Source organism: Pinus tabuliformis, chromosome 2_2 (genome assembly GCF_031772625.1).
Source record: "Pinus tabuliformis cultivar Carrire ecotype Pingquan chromosome 2_2, CPIR1, whole genome shotgun sequence".
NCBI lineage: Eukaryota > Viridiplantae > Streptophyta > Pinopsida > Pinales > Pinaceae > Pinus > Pinus tabuliformis.
This window is the reverse complement of record NC_142300.1, coordinates 515718397-515741492: the sequence shown is the minus strand read 5'-3', so window position 1 is coordinate 515741492 and position 23096 is coordinate 515718397. Positions and strand designations below refer to the sequence as shown.

The 23096-nt window shown below is 37.3% G+C and overlaps 1 pseudogene; it reads left to right on the top strand.

Moving 5' to 3' along the window:
* Positions 1 to 6729: 6729 nt before the first annotated feature.
* LOC149193609 (abscisic acid receptor PYL9 pseudogene) lies at positions 6730 to 7717 on the top strand (annotated as a pseudogene).
* Positions 7718 to 23096: the final 15379 nt, after the last annotated feature.

Sequence of the window (23096 nt, the reverse complement as noted above, 5' to 3'; positions counted from 1 at the left end):
TCCTCCTCTTCGTTCTTCCAATTAACACTGAAAAAGGAGTAACAGCTTCCTCTTCGAGGTATCCTGCACTAAACACTCTGTGAACCGTAACATCTGCAAGGAGCGATAGATTGTCCTCATTCAGAAAACTAGGCTGGGAATCATCTACATTTATTAAAGAGGTTGACTGAGTATGGCCTTCTCTGGAGGAGGCAAACCTCTTCTTAACAGAACTAGTTATTCTCTTCAAAGGGTGAGGGTTGTCGGTTACGGGTGCTTGTTTCTCTTGTTTCTCTTCCTGCACTGATTCCTTAGGTAGGGTCTTTTTCTTCTTACTAATATGTGAGGTGAGGGTTTTATCCGTCTGTTTAGATTCTTCCTTCCTACTCTTACCCTTCTTCCCGAGTGACTCCACTATGTTTCCTCCTTGTAATTCTTTCAAAAACCCTCCCCAGGTCACATTTTTACTCTCTAATTCCTTCCTAACCAGAATTGAGATCAACCTGTAATGATATAGCTTGAGCTCCACCTGACTCTCTTGACTTTTCTGAACACCCTTCAAGATTTTTTCCAAACTTTTAAGCAAGAAGTAAGGAAAATTAATCAACTTACCTAACTCGAAGTGTAACAGCAATCGAATGTGATATAGGAATGTTACGGAATATCATCCCTCATAGGTGAGGAACTTCTGCAAAATGTACAGTAGGTGCCTCCATTTCTCAATCATAGCACTTTGTTGCAGCCCATTTTTCCAGTCCACCTTCTGCTTTTTATTGAATACAAATCTACGCCAAGCCCCTTTTTTGAGCTCTCCTTTCTTGAACCAATGTTTTCCTGTGGTCGCTTGCGTTGTAACCTTCGAAATACTGTGCTCTATCACTTCAAACTCTAGAAACCCCACCTTGGCTCTTTGTCCATCAAAGGTTAGGGCAAATTCTAATGCCACGACCGAATCGAAACCATCAAACTTTAACAAGAACAAGAGAAACTTTATATATATGTATATGTATATGTATATGTATATATGTATGTATGTATGTATGTATGTATGTATATATGTATGTATGTATGCATGCATGCATGCATGCATGTATGTATTTGTATGGGACAAAAAGAGTGAATATGACAATGGGAAACCTTATTTAAAACCAATAGAGTTGTGAATGTAATTAGTTACAAATTACATATAAACATTAGCTTCAACTAAAATGTTATGTATGGTGTATAAACACAAGATGTAATAATATCTAAAATTCTACCAAAGGGGGCTTCTCAAATCAATGGAAATTGAGTATTTTTATTGTCCCATCCATGGTTAGATTCACCATTTAACATGTTTCACATTGTGGGTTAGTATACCCCCATAAGTCAATTATTGTTTAGTGAAATCTATTATGACTATTAAGTTCATTGAGGAGGTCACATCCCATAATCTAGACACAATGTCCCATTTTGAGTGTTTTTATTATCCCATGCATGATTTCATTCCCCTTGTAACATGTTTCCCCTAGTGAATTAGTATGCCCCATAGGTGAAACATTATTTCCTGAAATTTATCATGACTTTTAAGTTCACTTAATTGGTGTTATACTATAATTGTGGCACAATGTGAGACATTGTATATTGATGATGGATGCTTGGTATTCAATCATTAAGAAAGCTTACTCAAGAGTTTCCTTTGTATCAAAAATCATATGTCCTTTAATCTTTAAAGAAAATCATATCGAAAGATATTACTAAATGCTTTTTAAAGCAGCAAAGTAAAAATAAGAATTCATTTTGCTTATTTTTAATTTAAAAAGGAATGATTTGTGATTCTAGATAATTTTTACTAAAGTAAATGCAACCTTTTATACATAATTTATTGTTCGTTACAAATTTAGGTCCAACAATAATTGTCATGTACTTATTGCTACAATGATGAAAGATTCAACTTTAAAATGTAATAAATAATTTGGAATAGGTCGTTGCTGAGAAATGTGGCTTTGTAGTATTTAGGATTTAACGCTTTATTAATATTAAGTTAAAAACAACATTGTGAACATTCTTATTTGAAGAATTGTGAAGAAAAGTAGTGAATAAAGTAAGAATGTTGATGGGATATTACGAAGAGATGAGGCGTAGTATGTTGATGGGATATCATGAAGAGATGAGGCATGGTTAAATATAACCAAAGAAGTATGACCATGGTCAAATATAATAAGAAGAAGTATGACTAGACAAGTATTTTTTTGAATATATTCTAAAATTTATTGAAATTATATTTAAGTATTTAAATTAGATAAGAATACATTTCAGAATTAAATTTAAGTATAAAAAATAGTTATATATATATATATATATAAGTTTATTTTGACAAATAAAAGAAAATATAGTTTTAAGAGTTAGCTCAAGTGGAAATTGTTATAACTGAAGCAATTCATTAACTAGAGGTCATTGGAAATTAAGAGGTCAAGAGGACAATAAACCATTCTCAACAAATAATAAAATTTATTTAACTTATCAATATATCTCCATCACTATTAAAAATAAAAATTAAATTAAAAAATAAATAAAATAAAAATAAAACTTTATTATTAATCTAAAAAGAAATGGGCAATTGTATGGATATAATTCACAATAACATAAATTTCTAAATATAATATAAGTTTTCAAAATATAAAATTAAAGTTTATATAATTAAATAATAATAAGTTTTGTAAGGAAAAACTAAACCTAAAATATTTTAAAGATTTTGATTTAAAAAGTACCATTAAAAAATATAATTATATATAAATTATTATTATAATATTTAAAATAATATCATTTAATTTTATTGGTATACTTATAATTATATATAATAATTAAATTAATATTACCTAAATTCAATTTAAAAACACAACGTCATATATAATTTTTGATTATTTAAAGAAAATTAACTTAAATATAATAAATAAATGTATATAATTATATATGATTTTTAAGATAATATCATTTAAAAAGATTTCCACAAAAACGAGGCCATCATTAAATGATATATGTTTAATAAATTCCAACTTTCAATTTTTTAACAAAATTCTCTTTTTTGTCTTTTCCTTATCAATTTAAAAGATGGAAATATGTATTTGAAAATAGAAATATTTTAAATATAAATATTTATTAACTTATAATTCAACCTGACAAGTAAAATTGCAATAAAAAAGATATAATATTTTTAAAATATTCGTAATTTATCTTTTATAAAATATAAATCATATAGATAAGTTATTTACAATATTGCAAATTTATTAATTATGTATATTTTATTTCTTAATGAGCCATAAACTCTCTATCCCGTAGCATTCTGGTATGGAATGAGTTCACTGTCTGCTTGAGTATGTAGATTCAACGTGCAAGTTGAGATGGTTTTTGTAGTATATACAATGATTGTGTCACATGCTACAACTTGAAATACAATGGCCTCATGCCTCATGATGATTTTAATAAATTCCAACTTGCAAAAGCAGTATTTTGACATTTTAGGTGGACTCTGTTTAATAATTCCAACTTGCGAAATCAAATATTTTGATATTTTAGGTAGGTGTAACACCATCAATGCCTATGCCTATGGAAGCAGTTAACCAGCTTGTTATAGGGCATTAAATGTCCGGGGAGATGCAGGTTGGATAGTCCCCTAACACGCAAATTCGAAAATTGGGTATTAAATAAGAAATGAGAATTCGTCTGCTAGTGGGTTATCCTGCCTGCATCTCCCCAAACATTTAACACCCTATGACAGGCTGGTTAGCCGCTGCCCAATGCCTATGGCCAATAAGTTAACGTAAAGAAATGCAACCATGGGCATGATGATGATTCTGAGAATACATGTGTCTCGAATGGAGGAGAAAAGTCTCACAACTTGCACTGACTTTTTTTTTCCGGTGAGAAGGAAAAGCCGGCACAACTTGCATTTAGCTTGTTTATATATATATAAAAGCCACAACATGGACTGAGCTCTTTTCAAGAGAAAAGCGGCCCCACTTGCATTGGGATTTTTAATAGAAAAGCCTACACAACTTGCTCTGAATTGTTTGTAGCTGAAGTAGAGAGGAGAATGATAGTGACATGACCGGTTGAGAAAAACGACCGTGAGGAGAATGATAGTGACATGACCGGTTGAAAAAACGACCGTGAAGCTCCAAACTGCTAGATTTGGTGGCGAATTGGGAGGAAGTAAAAGTATTTTAGGTTTGTGTGTTAATTTAATTTTATAGGATATGATTTAATACAAGTGTGGAGGTTTGGTTTTAATATGTTTGATTGTCTTATATCGAGTAAGATTATGTACACTTATCGAGTAAGATTATGTACACCTGAGAAATCTGATCTCCACAATAAAATAAATCTCCCCTTCCAATCCCAAACAAAACTATATACAACTGAGAGCTAGTCCAAACCTCGTAAAAAAGCTCACCAAATATGAAAACATCTGGTGACGTTGTCCGGAGTATTGGTCCCCAACATTTTATTTGATATATTATCCTCAGCAAATTGCGAAGCTGAAAATAAATAATTTAATGGTATATTGTGTAGCGCATCCTAAACAAATGCGTGGCGCTGATTCCTAAAATCCAAATGAGTTCTGCACAGCATTTTGAGTCGTCAAATGAGATTAATAGTAACGGGCGCGGATTTTCGCCGCCAAATGGGAAGAGCGGCCACAACCTTTAAATTTAAGAATCATAATATAGTATGAAATGAATAATAGCGTTAATTTTTTGATTATTTTTTTTTAAATAAAATCGACTATTTTTAGTTATGCTCGGTAGCGTAATCTTTTGGAATTTTAGGTTTTATCGTGATTTTTTTAAATAAAATTTATAAATAAATTTAATATTTAAAAAAAACATTTGTTCGAAATAAATTCACTGTATAGAGTTGGAGGGCGGGGAGAGAGATAGAAAGAGAGAGATGCGGGACGAGAAAGGAAGGTAGGAGAGAAAGGGAGAGAGGAATTGCAAGAGAGGAGGAGAGAGGGAGTGAAGAAGAAAGACTTAGAGAGTTAGAAGTGGAGAGAGAGAGTATGTTTAGGGGTGAGATAAAAAGACAAAGAAAAAGAGATAGAGAAAAGTGGGGAGAGAAAGAGAGAAAGGGGGATATAGTAACATAGTTGGAGAGAGAGAGAGAGTGGAGAGAGGGAGGGAAAGAGAGATGGAGTTAAGTCCATAGGCGTCATGAATTGATTTGATCTCTAATAATATTTGATTGCTTGCACTAGATGTATTAATTTCAATGTAGATGATTTTTAATCCTATTTTATTGCTTGCATTAAATGCATTGATTTCAATGTAGATGGTGATTTCTAATCCTATTTGATTATTTGCACTAGATGCATTGCTTTCAGTGTAGATGTTGGTTTATAATCCTATTTGCTTACTTCACTAGATGCATTGATTTCAGTGCATATGTTGGTTTATAAACCTATTTTCTTATTTGCAGTAGATGCATTGATTTGAGTGTAAATGTTGATTTATAATCGTCTTTGATTGCTTGCATTAGAAGCATTGATTTCAGTATAAATGTTGATTTCTAATCTTATTTGATTTCTTGTGTTAGATGCATTGATTTCAGTGTAGATGTTGATTTCTGATTTGATGTAATTAGATGTATGATGGTACATTAATTTTGAAGTGATTGGATTAATATTGTGCATTGATTTCAATGTAAGCATAAAAAATTATTGACAATGTACATTGATTTTTCTGTTATAGTAATTCAACCTATTAATATTGGAGAGAAAGAGACGATGTTTACCACACTATCTCGAGCTAAATATTTAAAAGGTTTACATTTAACTTGTCCTTTTCATATAATCGATATGAAAAGACAACGTGAAAATAAGAAGCTTTACGATTTAACCTGTCATTTGACAAAAGTAACAAGGGCGACAATAAGAATAGTAGAAGAAAATAGTTTGAGATTAATCACAGTAAAAGACTATTTGTAATTTACTATATTCTTATTATTCACATTTTATAGAATTCAACACTGTTACATCGTCACTTTACATTCAAAAATTTTATTTCATCATTTTTCATCATTAAAGTTATTCATAATATTTACTATAAACAGTAAATATGTTATTTACTTGAGTATGAGCTATTTTCAAGGATTTTAGTTTTGGATACCACATCCATAAATTATTTCATAAAATACTTCAAGTAGACATGGCATTATATTGTGCAAAGCTACAAAAGACCTTCATGTTATGGTCCCATCAAAGGTTTGAAAAATATATCTTTTAATAATATTGAAAATAAATATTTATTTTTCAAAATTAAACATTATATATTGCATTGGTCATTGCCAAACCCATGATTAATAAGAAAACGAAATGCTTATTTAAAAATCCACAAATAACTATAAGATATTTCAATAGTCATATTGAATAAAATATTTCAATTTCAACTATATATATTATATAAATAAAATAAAATAAAATAGAAAACAAAAATCTTATAATTATCTTATAATTATTATATTTTATTAATATATTGATTAAAATGACACATATATGTAATTCCTTCCCTAACTAATAAAAAATTTAATATTTAAAAAACTAGATCAATTTCTTGACTTTTTTCTTCTAGAGATTTTGGCACGCCATATTTATGTATGGTGATTAATGCGTATGGGTATCTGCATGTTGATCGATGGGGATTGGGGAAGTCTCTGCCCCCGAAAGTATAACAACGGTGGCAACTACTCCGAACGCCGTCCCCTCGAATTTCGCAGAGACGGTTGAATGTAAATGTAGACGTCCAGCGCGGAAGTGTCTGCCATAGAGGGCTGTTATATTCTCTGTGCGTGCTGACTGTTTCTTTTATTGTGTCCCGAGACCCGGCCTTATATCATCACTACTCATCTCTCTGTATTGCAGTATTTTGGAATTCAGAGTATCCGCTGCAATGACGTCTCAAACGCAGCCTCCAGAGGTGTGGCGATCTTCACGGGATTTGATCTCCGCAAGAAGTGACAAGCAGGAGCCAAGCTCCAGATCGTCGAGCGGGTCGACGCAAATAAGGCGGCCGGGCGCCGTCAATTACTTGCACAAGGAAGAAGAATATGGGGAGAAGTGGCTGCAGGAGGCTCTGGGGCGATACCACTCACGTTACGATGGGGAAAGAGAGTGCAGGTGCTCATCTGTTGTTCTGCAGCACGTTGAGGCACCGGTGAACGTTGTGTGGTCGCTGGTTCGGAGATTCGACAACCCCCAAAGCTATAAGAACTTCGTCCGCACCTGTCGCATTCGGGGTGAGGAGGATTCGAAGGTCAAGGTCGGCTGCCTCAGGGAGGTTGAAGTGGTCTCTGGTCTCCCTGCGTTCACGAGCACTGAGCGACTGGACATTCTGGACGAGGAGCAGCATATTCTGAGCTTCAGCGTCGTGGGAGGCCAACATAGGCTCAAGAATTATCGATCCATCACAACTCTGCATGAGACGATTATTACGGGAAAACCCGGAACCATTGTGATCGAATCGTACGTGGTGGATGTGCCACAAGGGAATACAAAAGAGGAAACCTGTTCATTCGTAGAGACCATCATTGGATCCAATCTTCGGTCCTTGGCTCGCGTCTCCGAGCGCCTAGTCAACACAGAGCGCCGCTTATAGGGTTTTTCCCACATGGATTGATTGCTCTTCGTATGCTGCCGGTTGTCTATGAGAAGTAACATCTCTGCTTACCGCTTTAGGGTCTTCTTAGCTGCTTCTACGCCACGGATGAGGAAGCGTTTTCTTATTGTAATTATCGTTATCAAGAAGATTTGATACTCACGTTTTAAACATAGAAACATTTTATACTACTGTTCATTTATACCGTTCTGTACAAATATAATTCAGTCTAATAAAAAATTGCTTTGGAGCTGAAATTGCAAAAATGTTTACAAACATTATATATTTCCTCGAGGTTATGAGCATTATATACAACTTGAGTGTCTAAGTGTTCCTCGAGGTTACGAGCATTATATACAACTTGAGTGTCTAAGTGTTAAAAGTATGTGTTTCTTTTTAATATGTTATTTGTTTACCTTTGTAGGTTTAGTAGTCGAATCACTACTACTAGGAGGAGGCGGGTCTCTTGTCTCATAAAATTTGAGTGGACCTAATGGTTAAGAGCATGTGTTTCCTCCTAAAAAGTCACAGATTTAAAACTAGAGAGATAGAGTATATAGCAGTCAAATCAATCACTACCAGGAAGTGAGTCCCTTGTCCCACACACAAGAGAGTCTAAAATAGTATCTTGTTTTTTAACCAATTTTATTTCAAATTAAGTAAAAATTTAAAAATACTATAAAATTAAATAAAAAATTAATTAAATTTTAAAATTAAAAACTAAACTTTTTTAACATTCGTACATTAAAAATTCCCTATGGCATTATTTTCATATCTATCTACTCTCTGCAACCACGTTAACGCACTTTAAATGCATTCCTCTTGAATTTGACTTTTTGTTGGCCGCTTTTAACATTTGTCCCCCATAAAAGTTGCAGCGCAGCGCATTTTACTGGACGACGATGAGGGGAGATGATATACTGAGCTTATTTTGATTGCGGATTCCTGAAATATTTGGCAATGAGATGGACACTGACTTTATGGAAAATTTGACTGAACCAAAACTAGTATCCATCTCATTGCCAAATATTTAAGAAATCAATAATCAAGATAAATATAATTGAAATAATGCAGCGTAAAATAAAAGTACCCGAAATAATGTAACGTTGAGATATGTAGAAAATTCTGTGTAACCTCGAAATTATATAGGTCTCAGTAGACGAGAGCCGCTTTATAATGGGAAATTTATCGATCTGTATACTGCAGAAATTAGAATTTTGGCAGCACCCTCCTCTCACAAAAACCGTATTAGAATCCCTCTAAAAACCTAAGCCATGCCTTCGAAGTGGGGGTGCAAGTTCTCCGTTATCTTCATTATTCATTTTTGAAATTATAAGGAGGTAGTAGGTTATTTTTATTATTTATTTTTTAAATTACAAAGAAGTAAGTAGCTCATCTCTATTATTCATCTTTAAAATTTAATACAAGTTTTTTCCATCATTTATTTTTACAAAAGCAAATAGGTTATCTTCATTATTCATCTTTAAAATTTAATTATTTATATATAATAATTTAAAGTTTTTTATAAAATTATAAAAAGGCGGGTAGGTTATCTTTATTATTCATCTTAATGCAAGTAAGTTATCTTCATCATTGATCTTAAAAATTATAAGGGCAGGTGGGTTATCTTCATTATTTATTTTTAAAATTTAATACAAGTTATTTTCATCATTTATCTTTAAATTTACAAAAGGCAAATAGGTTATTTTTATTATTCATCTTTAAAATTTAATTATTTATATATAATAAATCAAAGTTCTTTTAAAATTATGAAGAGGCAAGTAGGTTATCTTTGTCATTCATCTTTAAAATTTAATTATTTATATATAATAAGTTAAAATTCTTTTAAAATTATGAAGAGGCAAGTAGGTTATCTTTATTATTCATTTTAATGCAGGTAAGTTATCTTCATTATTCATCTTTAAAATTTAGTATAAGTTATTATCATAATTTATCTTTAAATTTACAAAAAGCAAATAAACTATTTTCATTATTAATCTTCAAAATTTAATTATTTATATATAATAAATCAAAATTAAAAAAAAATCAATATTTTTATTTTGTTTTATTTTATTTTAATATTTACAAATAATACAATACTATCCTACAACAAAACATTCCTATATGATTAATTCAAAATTTCATACGACTCGAATAAAATTAAATTCCACTTTGAAATTAGTGAAAAGCAATTTTGAATATACTTTATGCAGAAATCTAATAACCATTAAAATATATATATGTATGTTAGTGTATTCATTTATTTTTAATTCAAAGTAGAATATTTTAATCGTGTATCTATTTCTCATTTTAATATATAAAAAAAATAAAAAAAAATAAATTAGATTTCCATTCATTAGATGGCATTTCAAACACAATTCCAATGAATTGTTTAAAGCTTATTTAAATATCTTCATTTTTAATTTTTATATATATATATTATTTTCAAAAATCACATTCCAATCGTAAAAGTTAATTATATTATATTTTTAAATTAATTTTATTTAAAATTTAATATTTTTTATTAAATTTATACATTTAAATTATAAAACTTATATAAAATATAATTTCAAATATTTTAAATCTAAATTTATTTATATACTTAAAAATAAAATTCAAATAAAATAAATTGACATTTTCATTAATAATTATGTACGTGAATTGAAGACAAAATTACAAAAACTTAAAACAGTTGACCTACCCTAGTCCCCTCCTTATAATCATATTAAGATTTATTTAACATAATAAAAAATCATATAAATAACGATATTGCATGAGATACCAATTAAGCCCCAATTCCAAATTAATATTAGGATTTTGCAAGTGGACATTGAATACGTCACTCGATACGCCTGCCTCAAGATTTTCACATCATTTCTGTAGGATGGAAAGGATTATGGTATAGTCAAAATTTTACTCGCAGAGTTTCGTATAATCACAATTACTAGATCAAGTGAACGCCTTTCAATGGAGATTGCTTTATGAGTTTCTTTCCGTTCAGTTTTATTCTTCTGATTTTTAAATTTTTTTTTTTTTTAAGTTTGGTGAGTAAAACATGTTCGGTAATTGAATTTCCGATTATTTAGATTCATAATGGTTTGCAGAGATGTTTCTGCTGATTGTTCTACCATCCACAGTCGTGTGATATTAATTATATTAGATGTTAAAGATTTAATATTAAGTGGGAATTTAAAGGGCTTTCTCTTTTTCACTGGGAAACTCATGAACTCCAGAGCAAAATCATGATGATGGAAAAGTGTTGGTAAGACTTGTTTTGTTGGTGTTGTTGCATCTGATTATTCATTAGTTAAACAATTGGTGGTAGAATAACCAGATTAGTTAAATAATTGGTGGCAGAATCGAGAGGTTCCCCCTCAGCGGACCTGTGCCTCGGCCGATTGACATTTGATTTGATTCTGTAAAGTCTTTCTCATGTAAACTCATTCATGATGAGTTTAGTTACGGTTTAATCACTGAATGCTGTACAAATTTAGCCCAAGATGGATGGGATATAGGAACATGTTCTTTGTAAAAGAACACGTGGGTAGTGGGTCCATGAAGACGCAGGAAGAGAGAATTGGTAGGAATTCAGTGAAGTTAATTATTATTATTACTCAGTGTTGAAAGCATTGATTCAAATCCTGTGTCTAACCATTTTCCTCCTTTCTATTTTTATTACTTTTGTGAATTCTGATTGAAAGGATTGATTCATATTTGTCAAGCCCATGAGTCACGGATGTGATGTGCGATGAGTTGGGTGGGAGCTCCCAGTTAAACGTGACGAGTGGGCGGATGCGACGAGTTAGCAAGCGGACGTGTTGGTTTTGACGTTTCAATGTAAAGATGGGACGAGTTGGGGTAGTCGGTTAAAGGCGCCTGAGGCAGGAGCGCGACGAGCCAACGGAGTCGTCAAAAAACCGAAAGTTGAGAATTTGGCTAAGCATGGCAACTTTGCGAAGGTGGACTTATATCGTGCGAAGTTGGGCATGTGGACCCAGCGGGACGACGGTGTGGGGGCGCTGACGTAAAGGGTGGGCGATTCGATGCAATATGTGGGCAAGTTAGTCAAATTGGTAGGTCGGCCTGGGTAGGCCAACCCATGAACTATCCATGGCGAAGCATATATATAGGTGGATGCTTGGATGGGAGAAGGCATCAAGTTTGGAGTTCAGACACAAGAGCAAGCTCAAGGGTGAATGGCGAGCAAGGGTGGACGCATAAGGCAAGTGGCAAGGTGTAGGCAGCGCTCTGACCGAAGCATCGAGGGAGAGAGACAGAAACGTGGATTTCAGGTTTCGATGAGCTACAAGTTTGACAAGCGACCCATGACAAGCGCACTGCACGACGATCGAATCGGGTAGATAGGCGAGTCAGGTAAGGCTGGCGACCCGCGAAGGGTGTGCTACACACCGACGAGTTAGGTTGAACGAAGCGGGACTATGGCGCGGTTGTGACAGGCCGGCGGGCGGACTGCGATTAGAACTGCAGGTGGGTGCGCTGCAACCAAGTAGGCACACGACGGTGCAGGTGAGCGCTGCAGTAGAGCTGGGTAGTTTGCAGTTAGAGCTACAGGACGGCGAGCTGCGGCCGAGTGAAGGCAGACGAAGTGTGGGTGAAGAGCTGAACGGGAGGCCGAGCCGTGGGTGAGTCCCAGATGAGTGACACGCTATGGGCAGGCCTAAATGAACAAGCGAGTTTTGCTGAAAGACAGGCGGTTGAACCAGTTGGCATGACGAGCAGTGCAGAGAGTAGCCCAAAGGTGGGCGCCTTTGCTCGGTGAGTTGGACCACCCGACCTAGTGAGTGTGGGCGCTCCTGAACGGTGGTTCGAGTAGGTTGCATGGTGTACGCTGAGGTTGTGTATTTTGACTGATTTCGTGAGAAGGAAGTTTGGGTTCCTCCCCAAGGACTGTAATTGTATATTTTGAAGAATCATCATTATTATTGTGGGGAAACTCATATTCAGGGAGTTTCCCCTCGTGTTAAATATTGTATCTGCTGTGCATATGTGTAAATGATAATGATGATCGAGAAGTTTAAATTGAATGTTTCTGCTATGTTATGAATGTTAATACTTAGAAAGTGAAAAATAAACTAAGTATGGAATGTTAGGCATAGTCCACACTTGAAAGTATTGTTGAAAAGAAATTGGGTGGTGGTGCCGCACCTGCCTATGAGTGGTTGAAAGACTACCGCCAGGATAAGGGCATGACAGGTGGTATCAGAGCTCCATATTTTGTGGGCTTTGGTGATTCAGAATTATAGGGGTTATTAAGGGCTGATTTGGTCGAACAGGTTGCAAAAGTAAAAGGGTGTGTCTCTACATTTCAGGCAAATAGACACCAGAAGCTTTTGAACAGTTTATGGTCTAGGTCTATACCAGACTACAAAGAAAGCAGATGGTTGAAATGGCAGAAGAACCTCAAGTGATGACAGGTGAATCTGGCAGGGATGTCAGGGATGCTTTCTTGGATAGAGTGTTGGATCGAATGGAGGAGCTAGCTTCTGACATGGCTTCGATGAAGGCTGAGAACATTGAGATTCGAGATGGCTATTCAAAGGTGAAAGGGGAGCTTGAAGACCTCAAGGTCCGATACAATTATACTGAATGGCAATATATGCAAACATAAAAGGAAGTCAAAGAGATCGGAGAAGCAAGAGATCAAGGTTTGGCTGAAATCTTGAAATTGCAGAAAGATCTTGAAGATGCTTAGAATGAGATTGCGGTTTTGAAGAAGATTGTTGGGCACAACTCACATGAAGGAGTGGCTCATGTGGAAGTTAAGGAACCAGATTCTTATGATGGGACAAGGAGTTAAAAAACTCATGGTAACTTTTTATGGGACATGCAACAGTACTTGGATCATTTGGGGATGTTCGATGAGGAAACCAAAGTCAAGGTAGCTGCTCAGTTCTTGACGAAGGATGCTAAGATGGAGTGGCGAAGGAAGATGGACCAGATTGCCAATGGAAATGTTGTAGAGATCACTTCGTGGGATGAAATGAAAAAGGCTTTGCAAACTCATTTTAGTCCACAAAACAAAACATGGGATGCAAGGATGAAGATAAAGTATATAAAGAAAACATGGAGTATACAAGCTTATCAGCGAGAGTTAGCAAGTGCAGTTTTGGAACTTCCAGACATGGCGGAGAGGGACAAGGTGTTCAATTTTATCATAGGGTTGAAGCCTTGGGCACGCAATGAAGTGAAGAGGCAAAAGATAAAAACACTTGAAGAAGCATTTGTTGTTGTGGATCACTTGGTAGAACACTATGATGAAGGAACCAAAGAGAAGAAGAAAAACATTGACAAGCCGAAAGAAAAGTCTACAAAGGAGGAGCCTTCGAGATCACATGATAAGGTGAAGATGAAGAAACCGTTGAAGTGTTGGATATGTGAGGAACCACATATGGTGAAGAATTGTCCTTCAAGACCAAAAGTGGTTGTGATAGCACAATCCAATGCGAAAAAGAAAGAGGAAACTTTTGTTGGGGTCATGCAGATTCTAGGAGCTGCGGTGGCTACAGAAGTGGCCTCACGAAGAGATTCGGAAAGAAACGAGTTAGAATATGTGGAGATTGATGCAAGCCTAGAGCTTGCCATAACCAAGATCATTAACCCACATCATCCTCTCAATGCTTGGTTCATGACTGTTATTCTTTCATGATTTATAAACTATGCTATAAAACCCATGCTACAAAAACCATACTTGTTAACATAAGGTGTTCTTTACGCAATGCTTTAAAAGAAGCATTCAGTATGTTGACCTGCGCACATCCGCCATTGCGCATACCATCTACATGTATTCAGATCGTACATCCCCAACAATCCACCCCTTTCCTTGCTATCGGCGTCGGCTGCCCTTATTCAATTCACAGGCTTGTGTGTATATTTGGATAGGCAGGGCAATTTCACCCACTGGCAATCTTACTATTCTTCATGACCGGAGTTCAAATGTGAAATAACACAATACTGTAAATGCAATTTTACCATATGCGAAAGCATGCATTGGAATATGTAGATCCCGCTCCTTCAACTCTCAACGCAACCCAGATTGCCTGTCTATGCCGTTGCAGTTGCAAATCTATAACAGTCATGTGATGATCCTCGTCATAGCTCGATCTCCTTGTGGCTCGATAGTTCCTTTCTTGCGCCGGTCGAGCCGTTCCACTTCTCGATTGGCGATCACCTGCAATTACTTTTGCAGGAATTGAATATATAACTCTTTACGCAGCCAAAGCTTGTACATATACGGATTTCTACCAGCAGGCTCTTATACATGTACCAATCGCCGGCACTGGTTTCAAATGGAATTGTATCAGGCAAAGGTTCGGATTTTATTACACACACAGTCGTATATATATAAGCATCGCTTATATTAGCTCCCTTCAACGTTATCTAACAACTTCTTATTTATGATATTCCACTGTTAATACTAACAACAACCCGCATTAGATTCACACATAACAACCGCCTTCAATCCGACTTACGCTATGCGCTCCGTTCGGTGCATATCAAATCTTTCGGTGATTTCCCAACAGAACCGATACAAATTGATGCTGCTTCCTAACACGTGGCCAGTTCGCTGTTAACGATGGCTCACCCAAGATTTCCGCTCCTCCAGAATTTGTTATGCTGCGTTGAAATTAAAATCATTTCGCTATATCCTATAGCGTACACCTCCCTCTTCCTCGGCGATTGAATCTTCAGTCTTTACCTGCACATGCATTGTCATATGTATCGATGGAAATACGCATACAATATGCAGAATACGCATACAGTTAATGATGGATTCGGAAAGGTTCTCCGCGCGCACAGTCAACATAAAACCGTTCCATACATATTCAATCCAGCATATATGAATATGGGACAGCGACAATTCACATGGGACAACTCCAATAGTTATAACACACAGATCTTCACCCATTAACCGGCCATTCATCACTGCACGCACCATGGGCATATATTTCCCCTTACGCTCATCCATTATAACATAATATAACTGCATATATGGGCGCCATCTAATTCAATTACAAACAGAGACGAAATTCAATAATCATCAGTTATCCACTTAACAATTACAATTTCAACATGCTCATATTCAAATAAAACAAATATTTACACAGAACTTGCTCTTCATGGCCAGATATACAATCTATGGCCCTTTTACAACTGAAGGCTTACAGCCTTGCTCACTTCTCACACTCAATCCCTCACGCTCTTTTCTCCATGTCCTTTTTTCCTATTTATATAATTTAAAAAAAAATCATTTAATTAAATGCTCAATCCCTTCACTTCCTCAACAAACCCCTAAATCTCTCAACATCCCTAAAGGATAGATTCTCATCCCTAAAACTCTTGAAACTAAATCTAACTTAGGCTTATAATTAATTCTGAAATATTTCAAGGCTAATTTCTCTCTTGTTGTCCAATTATTTGGAAACATTACAAATCCTCACAAAATCTCATAAATATTTACATAAAATTAACAATTTCTCAAAAACATGAGACCCCTAGGTTTAATAAAAATACAAGGTATTTTCCCAAGCTAATGCTCCTGCATCAGACTCCCAAGGTTGAAAATGACCATGATCTCCAGATCATGCGTTTTAAATCTTTGTCCGCCTGGATCCCACACTTTATGCTGTCTTGCTCCACTTGTTGCACTTTCACAATCTGTCTCTATTTTCATTTTGCTGCTGCTTCTGCTGCGTCTCTTCCTTGCTACTGCTGGTTTCTTCCGGGATTCTTTTGTCATCAGTCTTCTGATACTTTCAATCTCTCGGTCTAATAAATCTCCCGGCTGTTGATTTCTTGCTGTCTGCTGAGCTAAGACGGCTTGCTCAGTTTTTACTTTCTTTATCTCTACTGTCACTTGTTGTCTTCTTACTTCTTTGCTTGTTTCTGTTCTGACTTGTTCAGTGTTCACTGCCACCCAGTCATCCATGCCCTCTTGTTTTCTAGAACAGAAAACTTCTTCTTCCTTCATTTGACTTCTCAATTGAGTCAAATGTTCTGCAACAATACCTGCACTCACAAAACACTTGTTAGAATAAAAATCAGAAGGCATCAGTGCCTTGTCCTCCTTTGCCAGCACCTCAGTATGCTGTTCTGAATTCTCCTCCACTATCAACACATCAGTATGCTGATTCTCTTCGCCCAAAGAATCCTCTAAAGAATTCTCAAGACTGTCAACCAGTCTTTCTCCCACATCATCTGCTTCCATGGTATCTTTCTGCACTCGTTCACTGTACTGAACTTTTTCATCTGCCATTTCCCTGTCATACTCCGAATTCTTCAACAAATATTCTAGCAATGCAATTTCTTTGTAACATTGCTGAATCATAACATCACCATCACTTACAGTCCCTACATTCATACACAACTTGTCAGTTTGAAAACTACAAGTCTCAACAGCTTTAATCGTCGGTTCATCTACCAGCTCTTCCAGCTGATCATCTTCTTCATTCACATGAACTTCCTCTTCAACAAAACCTGTAATCACATCACAACTGTCAGCTATAAAAACACAAGAGTTCACATTATCCAGCTGATCTGGATCTGCCCAATAGTTCAAGAAATCGTCAATGATCTCCTCCTCTGTTTCATCAATGGAAACCTCCTCTTCCAACTCAGCTGCTCTGAGTTCTTCACGTCTCAATTGTTCATCCATTATCTGCTCGAGCTTCCTCAGCTCTTCCGTTAACTGCGTGTTTATCTGTCGATCTCTTTTCTGTTGTAGCTTCTGCCACTTCACTTTCTTTCCTTTCAGTGGAAAGATCCATCCTCTATTCTGGTTTTCCTGCTCTTGCAGCCATTCCTCTAGTACCTGCAATTGCACTTTCATTACTGCAATCTCTCTTTCTCTGACTTCTGCAGTCATCTCATCGTTGTGGCATTCCTTTGAACCTCTTCTTTGATCCTCCATGATCATCTTCTCACCTGCCATGAGTTGCACTAGCCTCTGCAACAAGCTCTCCTGTCTTGCCGCCACTTACCTCACCAAGCTCTCCTCACTCAGTCTTTTGGTAAGTACTTGGTTCGCTACCTCTGGAACCTTCCGAGCACTCTCTCTGCTCTCTTCAGGCTATCTCTTCAACTCACCTTCTTCTTCAGGACACTACAATTGTCCTCCTTATTCAGCCTTTAGCTGGATGCCAGGTTCAATGCCATCGTCCTCTCTTTAAGATCTTGCACAATCTTATCTCCATTTACTTCTGCCATCCTGTTCACTGCATTTGTGTAGCTTACACATCAAATTTAAACTCTGATCTTCCTTTCATCATTCATCATACAGTCAAAAATACATTTCAGTTTTCAAAATAAACATTTTTCGACTCAACAGAGCCAACCCTCTCATACCAAAATGACAGCGAGCTAAACTCCGCCAAACCCAGAGTCACAAATTTCCGATGCATATAGAATGCATCTCAGTATTTTCCCAAATCAAATCTCAATACTTGGCATTGCTGCACTCAATATATGCCCTTTAAACTTAATCGAGATTGACATCCACAATCACCACCAGCGCATATGGGATTATTAATCTTCAAGGTTTATTCAACATACGGTTACTCTGTTCAAAAGTCGACTTTTCCTTTATTTAAAAATAAAGACCATATAAGCTGAAACCCATACCTGGCCTTTTCTTACTTCTGTGCTTTAGGTCGAATAATCAATTACAATTCACCTTCAAGATCCTATTAATCTCGCTTCATCTCCCACCTGCACGGCATCTCTGTGCTGCAACATTCTTCAGTCTTAAAATCTGATTTTATCACATGCAATTAAATAAAAAAACTTCATCCTTCAAACAGAGCTATTCCAGCTCTGATACCAAAAATGACGCAAGCCTAGAGCTTTCCATAACCAGGATCATTAACCCACATCATCCTCTCAATGCTTGGTTCATGACTGTTATTCTTTCATGATTTATAAACTATGCTATAAAACCCATGCTACAAAAACCATACTTGTTAACATAAGGTGTTCTTTACGCAATGCTTTAAAAGAAGCATTCAGTATGTTGACCTGCGCACATCCGCCATTGCGCATACCATCTACATGTATTCAGATCGTACATCCCCAACAATCCACCCCTTTCCTTGCTATCGGCGTCGGCTGCCCTTATTCAATTCATAGGCTTGTGTGTATATTTGGATAGGCAGGGTGATTTCACCCACTGGTAATCTTACTATTCTTCATGACCGGAGTTCAAATGTGAAATAACACAATACTGTAAATGCAATTTTACCATATGCGAAAGCATGCATTGGAATATGTAGATCCCGCTCCTTCAACTCTCAACGCAACCCAGATTTCCTGTCTATGCCGTTGCAGTTGCAAATCTATAACAGTCATGTGATGATCCTCGTCATAGCTCGATCTCCTTGTGGCTCGATAGTTCCTTTCTTGCGCCGGTCGAGCCGTTCCACTTCTCGATTGCCGATCACCTGCAATTACTTTTGCAGGAATTGAATATATAACTCTTTACGCAGCCAAAGCTTGTACATATACGGATTTCTACCGGTAGGCTCTTATACATGTACCAATCGCCGGCACTGGTTTCAAACGGAATTGTATCAGGCAAAAGTTCGGATTTTATTACACACACAGTCGTATATATATAAGCATCGCTTATATTAGCTCCATTCAACGTTATCTAACAACTTCTTATTTATGATATTCCGCTGTTAATACTAACAACAACCCGCATTAGATTCACACATAACAACCGCCTTCAATCCGACTTACGTTATGCGCTCCGTTCGGTGCATATCAAATCTTTCGGTGATTTCCCAACAGAACCGATATAAATTGATGCTGCTTCCTAACACGTGGCCAGTTCGCTGTTAACGATGGCTCACCCAAGATTTCCGCTCCTCCAGAATTTGTTATGCTGCGTTGAAATTAAAAATCATTTCGCTATATCCTATAGCGTACACCTCCCTCTTCCTCGGCGATTGAATCTTCAGTCTTTACCTGCACATGCATTGTCATATGTATCGATGGAAATACGCATACAATATGCAGAATACGCATACAGTTAATGATGGATTCGGAAAGGTTCTCCGCGCGCACAGTCAACATAAAACCGTTCCATACATATTCAATCCAGCATATATGAATATGGGACAGCGACAATTCACATGGGACAACTCCAATAGTTATAACACACAAATCTTCACCCATTAACCGGCCATTCATCACTGCACGCACCGTGGGCATATATTTCCCCTTACGCTCATCCATTATAACATAATATAACTGCATATATGGGCGCCATCTAATTCAATTACAAACAGAGACGAAATTCAATAATCGTCAGTTATCCACTTAACAATTACGATTTCAACATGCTCATATTCAAATAAAACAAATATTTACACAGAACTTGCTCTTCATGGCCATATATACAATCTATGGCCCTTTTACAACTGAAGGCTTATAGCCTTGCTCACTTCTCACACTCAATCCCTCACGCTCTTTTCTCCATGTCCTTTTTTCCTATTTATATAATTTTAAAAAAAATCATTTAATTAAATGCTCAATCCCTTCACTTCCTCAACAAACCCCTAAATCTCTCAACATCCCTAAAGGATAGATTCTCATCCCTAAAACTCTTGAAACTAAATCTAATCTTAGGCTTATAATTAATTATGAAATATTTCAAGGCTAATTTCTCTCTTGTTGTCCAATTATTTGGAAACATTACAAATCCTCACAAAATCTCATAAATATTTACATAAAATTAACAATTTCTCAAAAACATGAGACCCCTAGGTTTAATAAAAATACAAGGTATTTTCCCAAGCTAATGCTCCTGCATCAGAGATGAAAGTTGGGAGTGGTGCTGTACTCACTATGGTGGATAGTGGGGCAACTCACAACTTCATGAGCGAGGATACTACGAGAAGGATTGGACTGAAGTTTGTACCGGTGCAGGCACAAATGAAGGCAGTGAATTCTCCTCTAGATTTTGTGATCGGTGTAGCTGAGAAAGTGGATGTGACACTTGGTGAATGGACAGGGAAGGTTGATTTCACTATGGTGCAGATAGATGACTACGAAGCTATACTGGGAATGGAATTTATGAAGAAATTTGAAGCTATGGTAGTTCCCCATATGAAGAAACTATACATTTACGACGGACGAGAGGATGTACCTATTGGTGTTCCGACCATAGGAGTTACAAAGGCTGAGTGTAAATTGACAGCGATGAATATGGAGGATGACAAGCGAGATGAAGAGGTCTATAAGAGGTTGTCTTCTACAGAGGCAAAGCTTATGGAACAATCACAAGTTATCCGAACATTGTCTAATAGTATCTTGGATCTATCAAGGAGGCTAGAGGCAGTGGAGGATGATGATGAGGATGAGGATGTTAGACCGAATGTTCAAACGGAGGATCAGGAAGCATACTTGTAGAGATTAGAAGTGGAGGATCCTGATAGGTGGATTGAGTTGATTAGTGAGGGAGAGCCTTCAGGCTCTACTCCCTCCTTATCTTCTTAGACTATCATGGAGATGAGGCTCATTGTTAGCTTCTCATGGTAGTGAGTCTCCAACATTTTGAGTAGGCATCTAGGGGTGAGATGACACAGATTGACAGGTAGCATGCAGTGGAGAGTCATGATGATGTAGGGGCATGAGTTCTTATGGAGGTGATGCATGGTTGGATTAGCTACCCAACTAGTCACCGACATGAGGGGTACCAGCACATGATTCCTTGCAGAGTTTGGCATATCTATGGCATGAGGCAGGTCAAGAGGTGGACACATATGGATTACCCATACAGACTTTGGTGTGGTTTGACAGTATTGGTGATGATGGTTGTCGGGATGTGGAGAGAGTTATCAAGGACGACAACCATTTAGAGTGGGGGAGTATGTCAAGCCCACAAGTCACAGATGCGATGTGCGACGAGTTGGGTGGGAGCTCCCAGTTAAATGCGAAGAGCCGGACGAGCGACGAGTTAGCAGATGTATTGAGTCATCAAGCGGGCATGTTGGTTGCGAAGTTTCGTTCTGATGATGGGACGAGTTGGAGAGAGCGACGAATCTGAGGCAGTTGGTTAAAGGCACCTGTGGCACGAGCATGACGAGCCAACGGAGGAGTCAAAAAACCGAAAGTCGAGAATTTGGCTAAGTATGGCAACTTTGCGGTGGTGGACTTATATCATGCGAAGTTGGGCATGTGGACCCAGCAGGGCGATGGTGTGGGCGAGCCGACGCAATATGTGGGCGAGTTAGTCCAATTGACAGGCCAACCTGGGCAGGCCAACCCATGAACTATCCATGGTGAAGCATATATAGGCGGACGCTTGGATGGGAGAAGGCATCAAGTTTGGAGTTCACCCATAAGAGCGAGCTCAAGGGTGAAGGGCGAGTAAGGGTGGATGCATAAGGCAATTGGCAAGGTGCAAGCGGAGATGTGACCGAAGCATCGAGTCGGGGAGATAGAAACGTGGAGTTTAGGTTTCAGTGCACTGCAGGTTGGGCAGGCAACCCGCAACGGGCGCGCTGCACGACCAGCAAACCTGGTGGACAGGCGAGTCGGGTAAGCTAGGCAACCCGCAAAGGGCTCACTACAGCCGACAAGTTTGGCTGAACGAAGTGGGACTATGGTGCGGTTGTGACAGGCCGAGTGGCAGATTGCGGTTAAAACTACAGGCGGGCGAGCTGCAATCGGATAGGCACATGGCGGTGAGGTAGAGCTGGGGTGTCTGCGGTTAGTGTTGCATGATAGCGAGCTGTAGCCAAGTGAAGGCACACGAAGTGCAGGCAAAGAGCTGAATAGGAGGCCGATCTGCGGGTGAGTGCCATGCGGGCTACACGCCGTGGGCAGGTCCAAATGAATAGACAAGTTTTACTAAACGATGGGCGGCTGAACCGGTTGGCATGACAAGCAGTGCGGAGGACGGCCTAGGGGTAGGTGCCTCTACCCAATGAGTTGGGCGACCTGACCCAGCAAGGGTGGGTGCTCCTGAACGGTGGTTCAGGTAGGCTACACGTTGTAGGCTGAGGTTGTGTATTTTGACTGATTTCGTGAGAAGGAAGTCAGGGTTCCTCTCCAAGGACTATAATTGTATATTTTGAAGAATTATCATTATTATTGTGGGTAGACTCATATTTAGGGAGCTTCCCCTCCCGTTAATATTGTATTCATTGTGCATGTGCATAAATGATAATGATGATGAAAGAAGTTTAACTTGAATGTTTCTGCTGTGTTATGAATGTTAATACTAAGAAAGTGAAAAATAAATGAAGTGTGGAATGCTAGGCATAGTCCACACTTGAAAGTATTGTTGAAAAGAAATGGGGTGGCGGTGTCACACCTGCCTATGAGTGGTTGAAAAACTACTACCAGGATAGGGGCGTGACAATATCCCACCTCTTAACACTTTCATTATCCTTTATATTTGTTACTTCTGTGACTTAGAAAAAGCCAAAGGGACTATGATTATTCTGTAAAGTAAAAATTTAT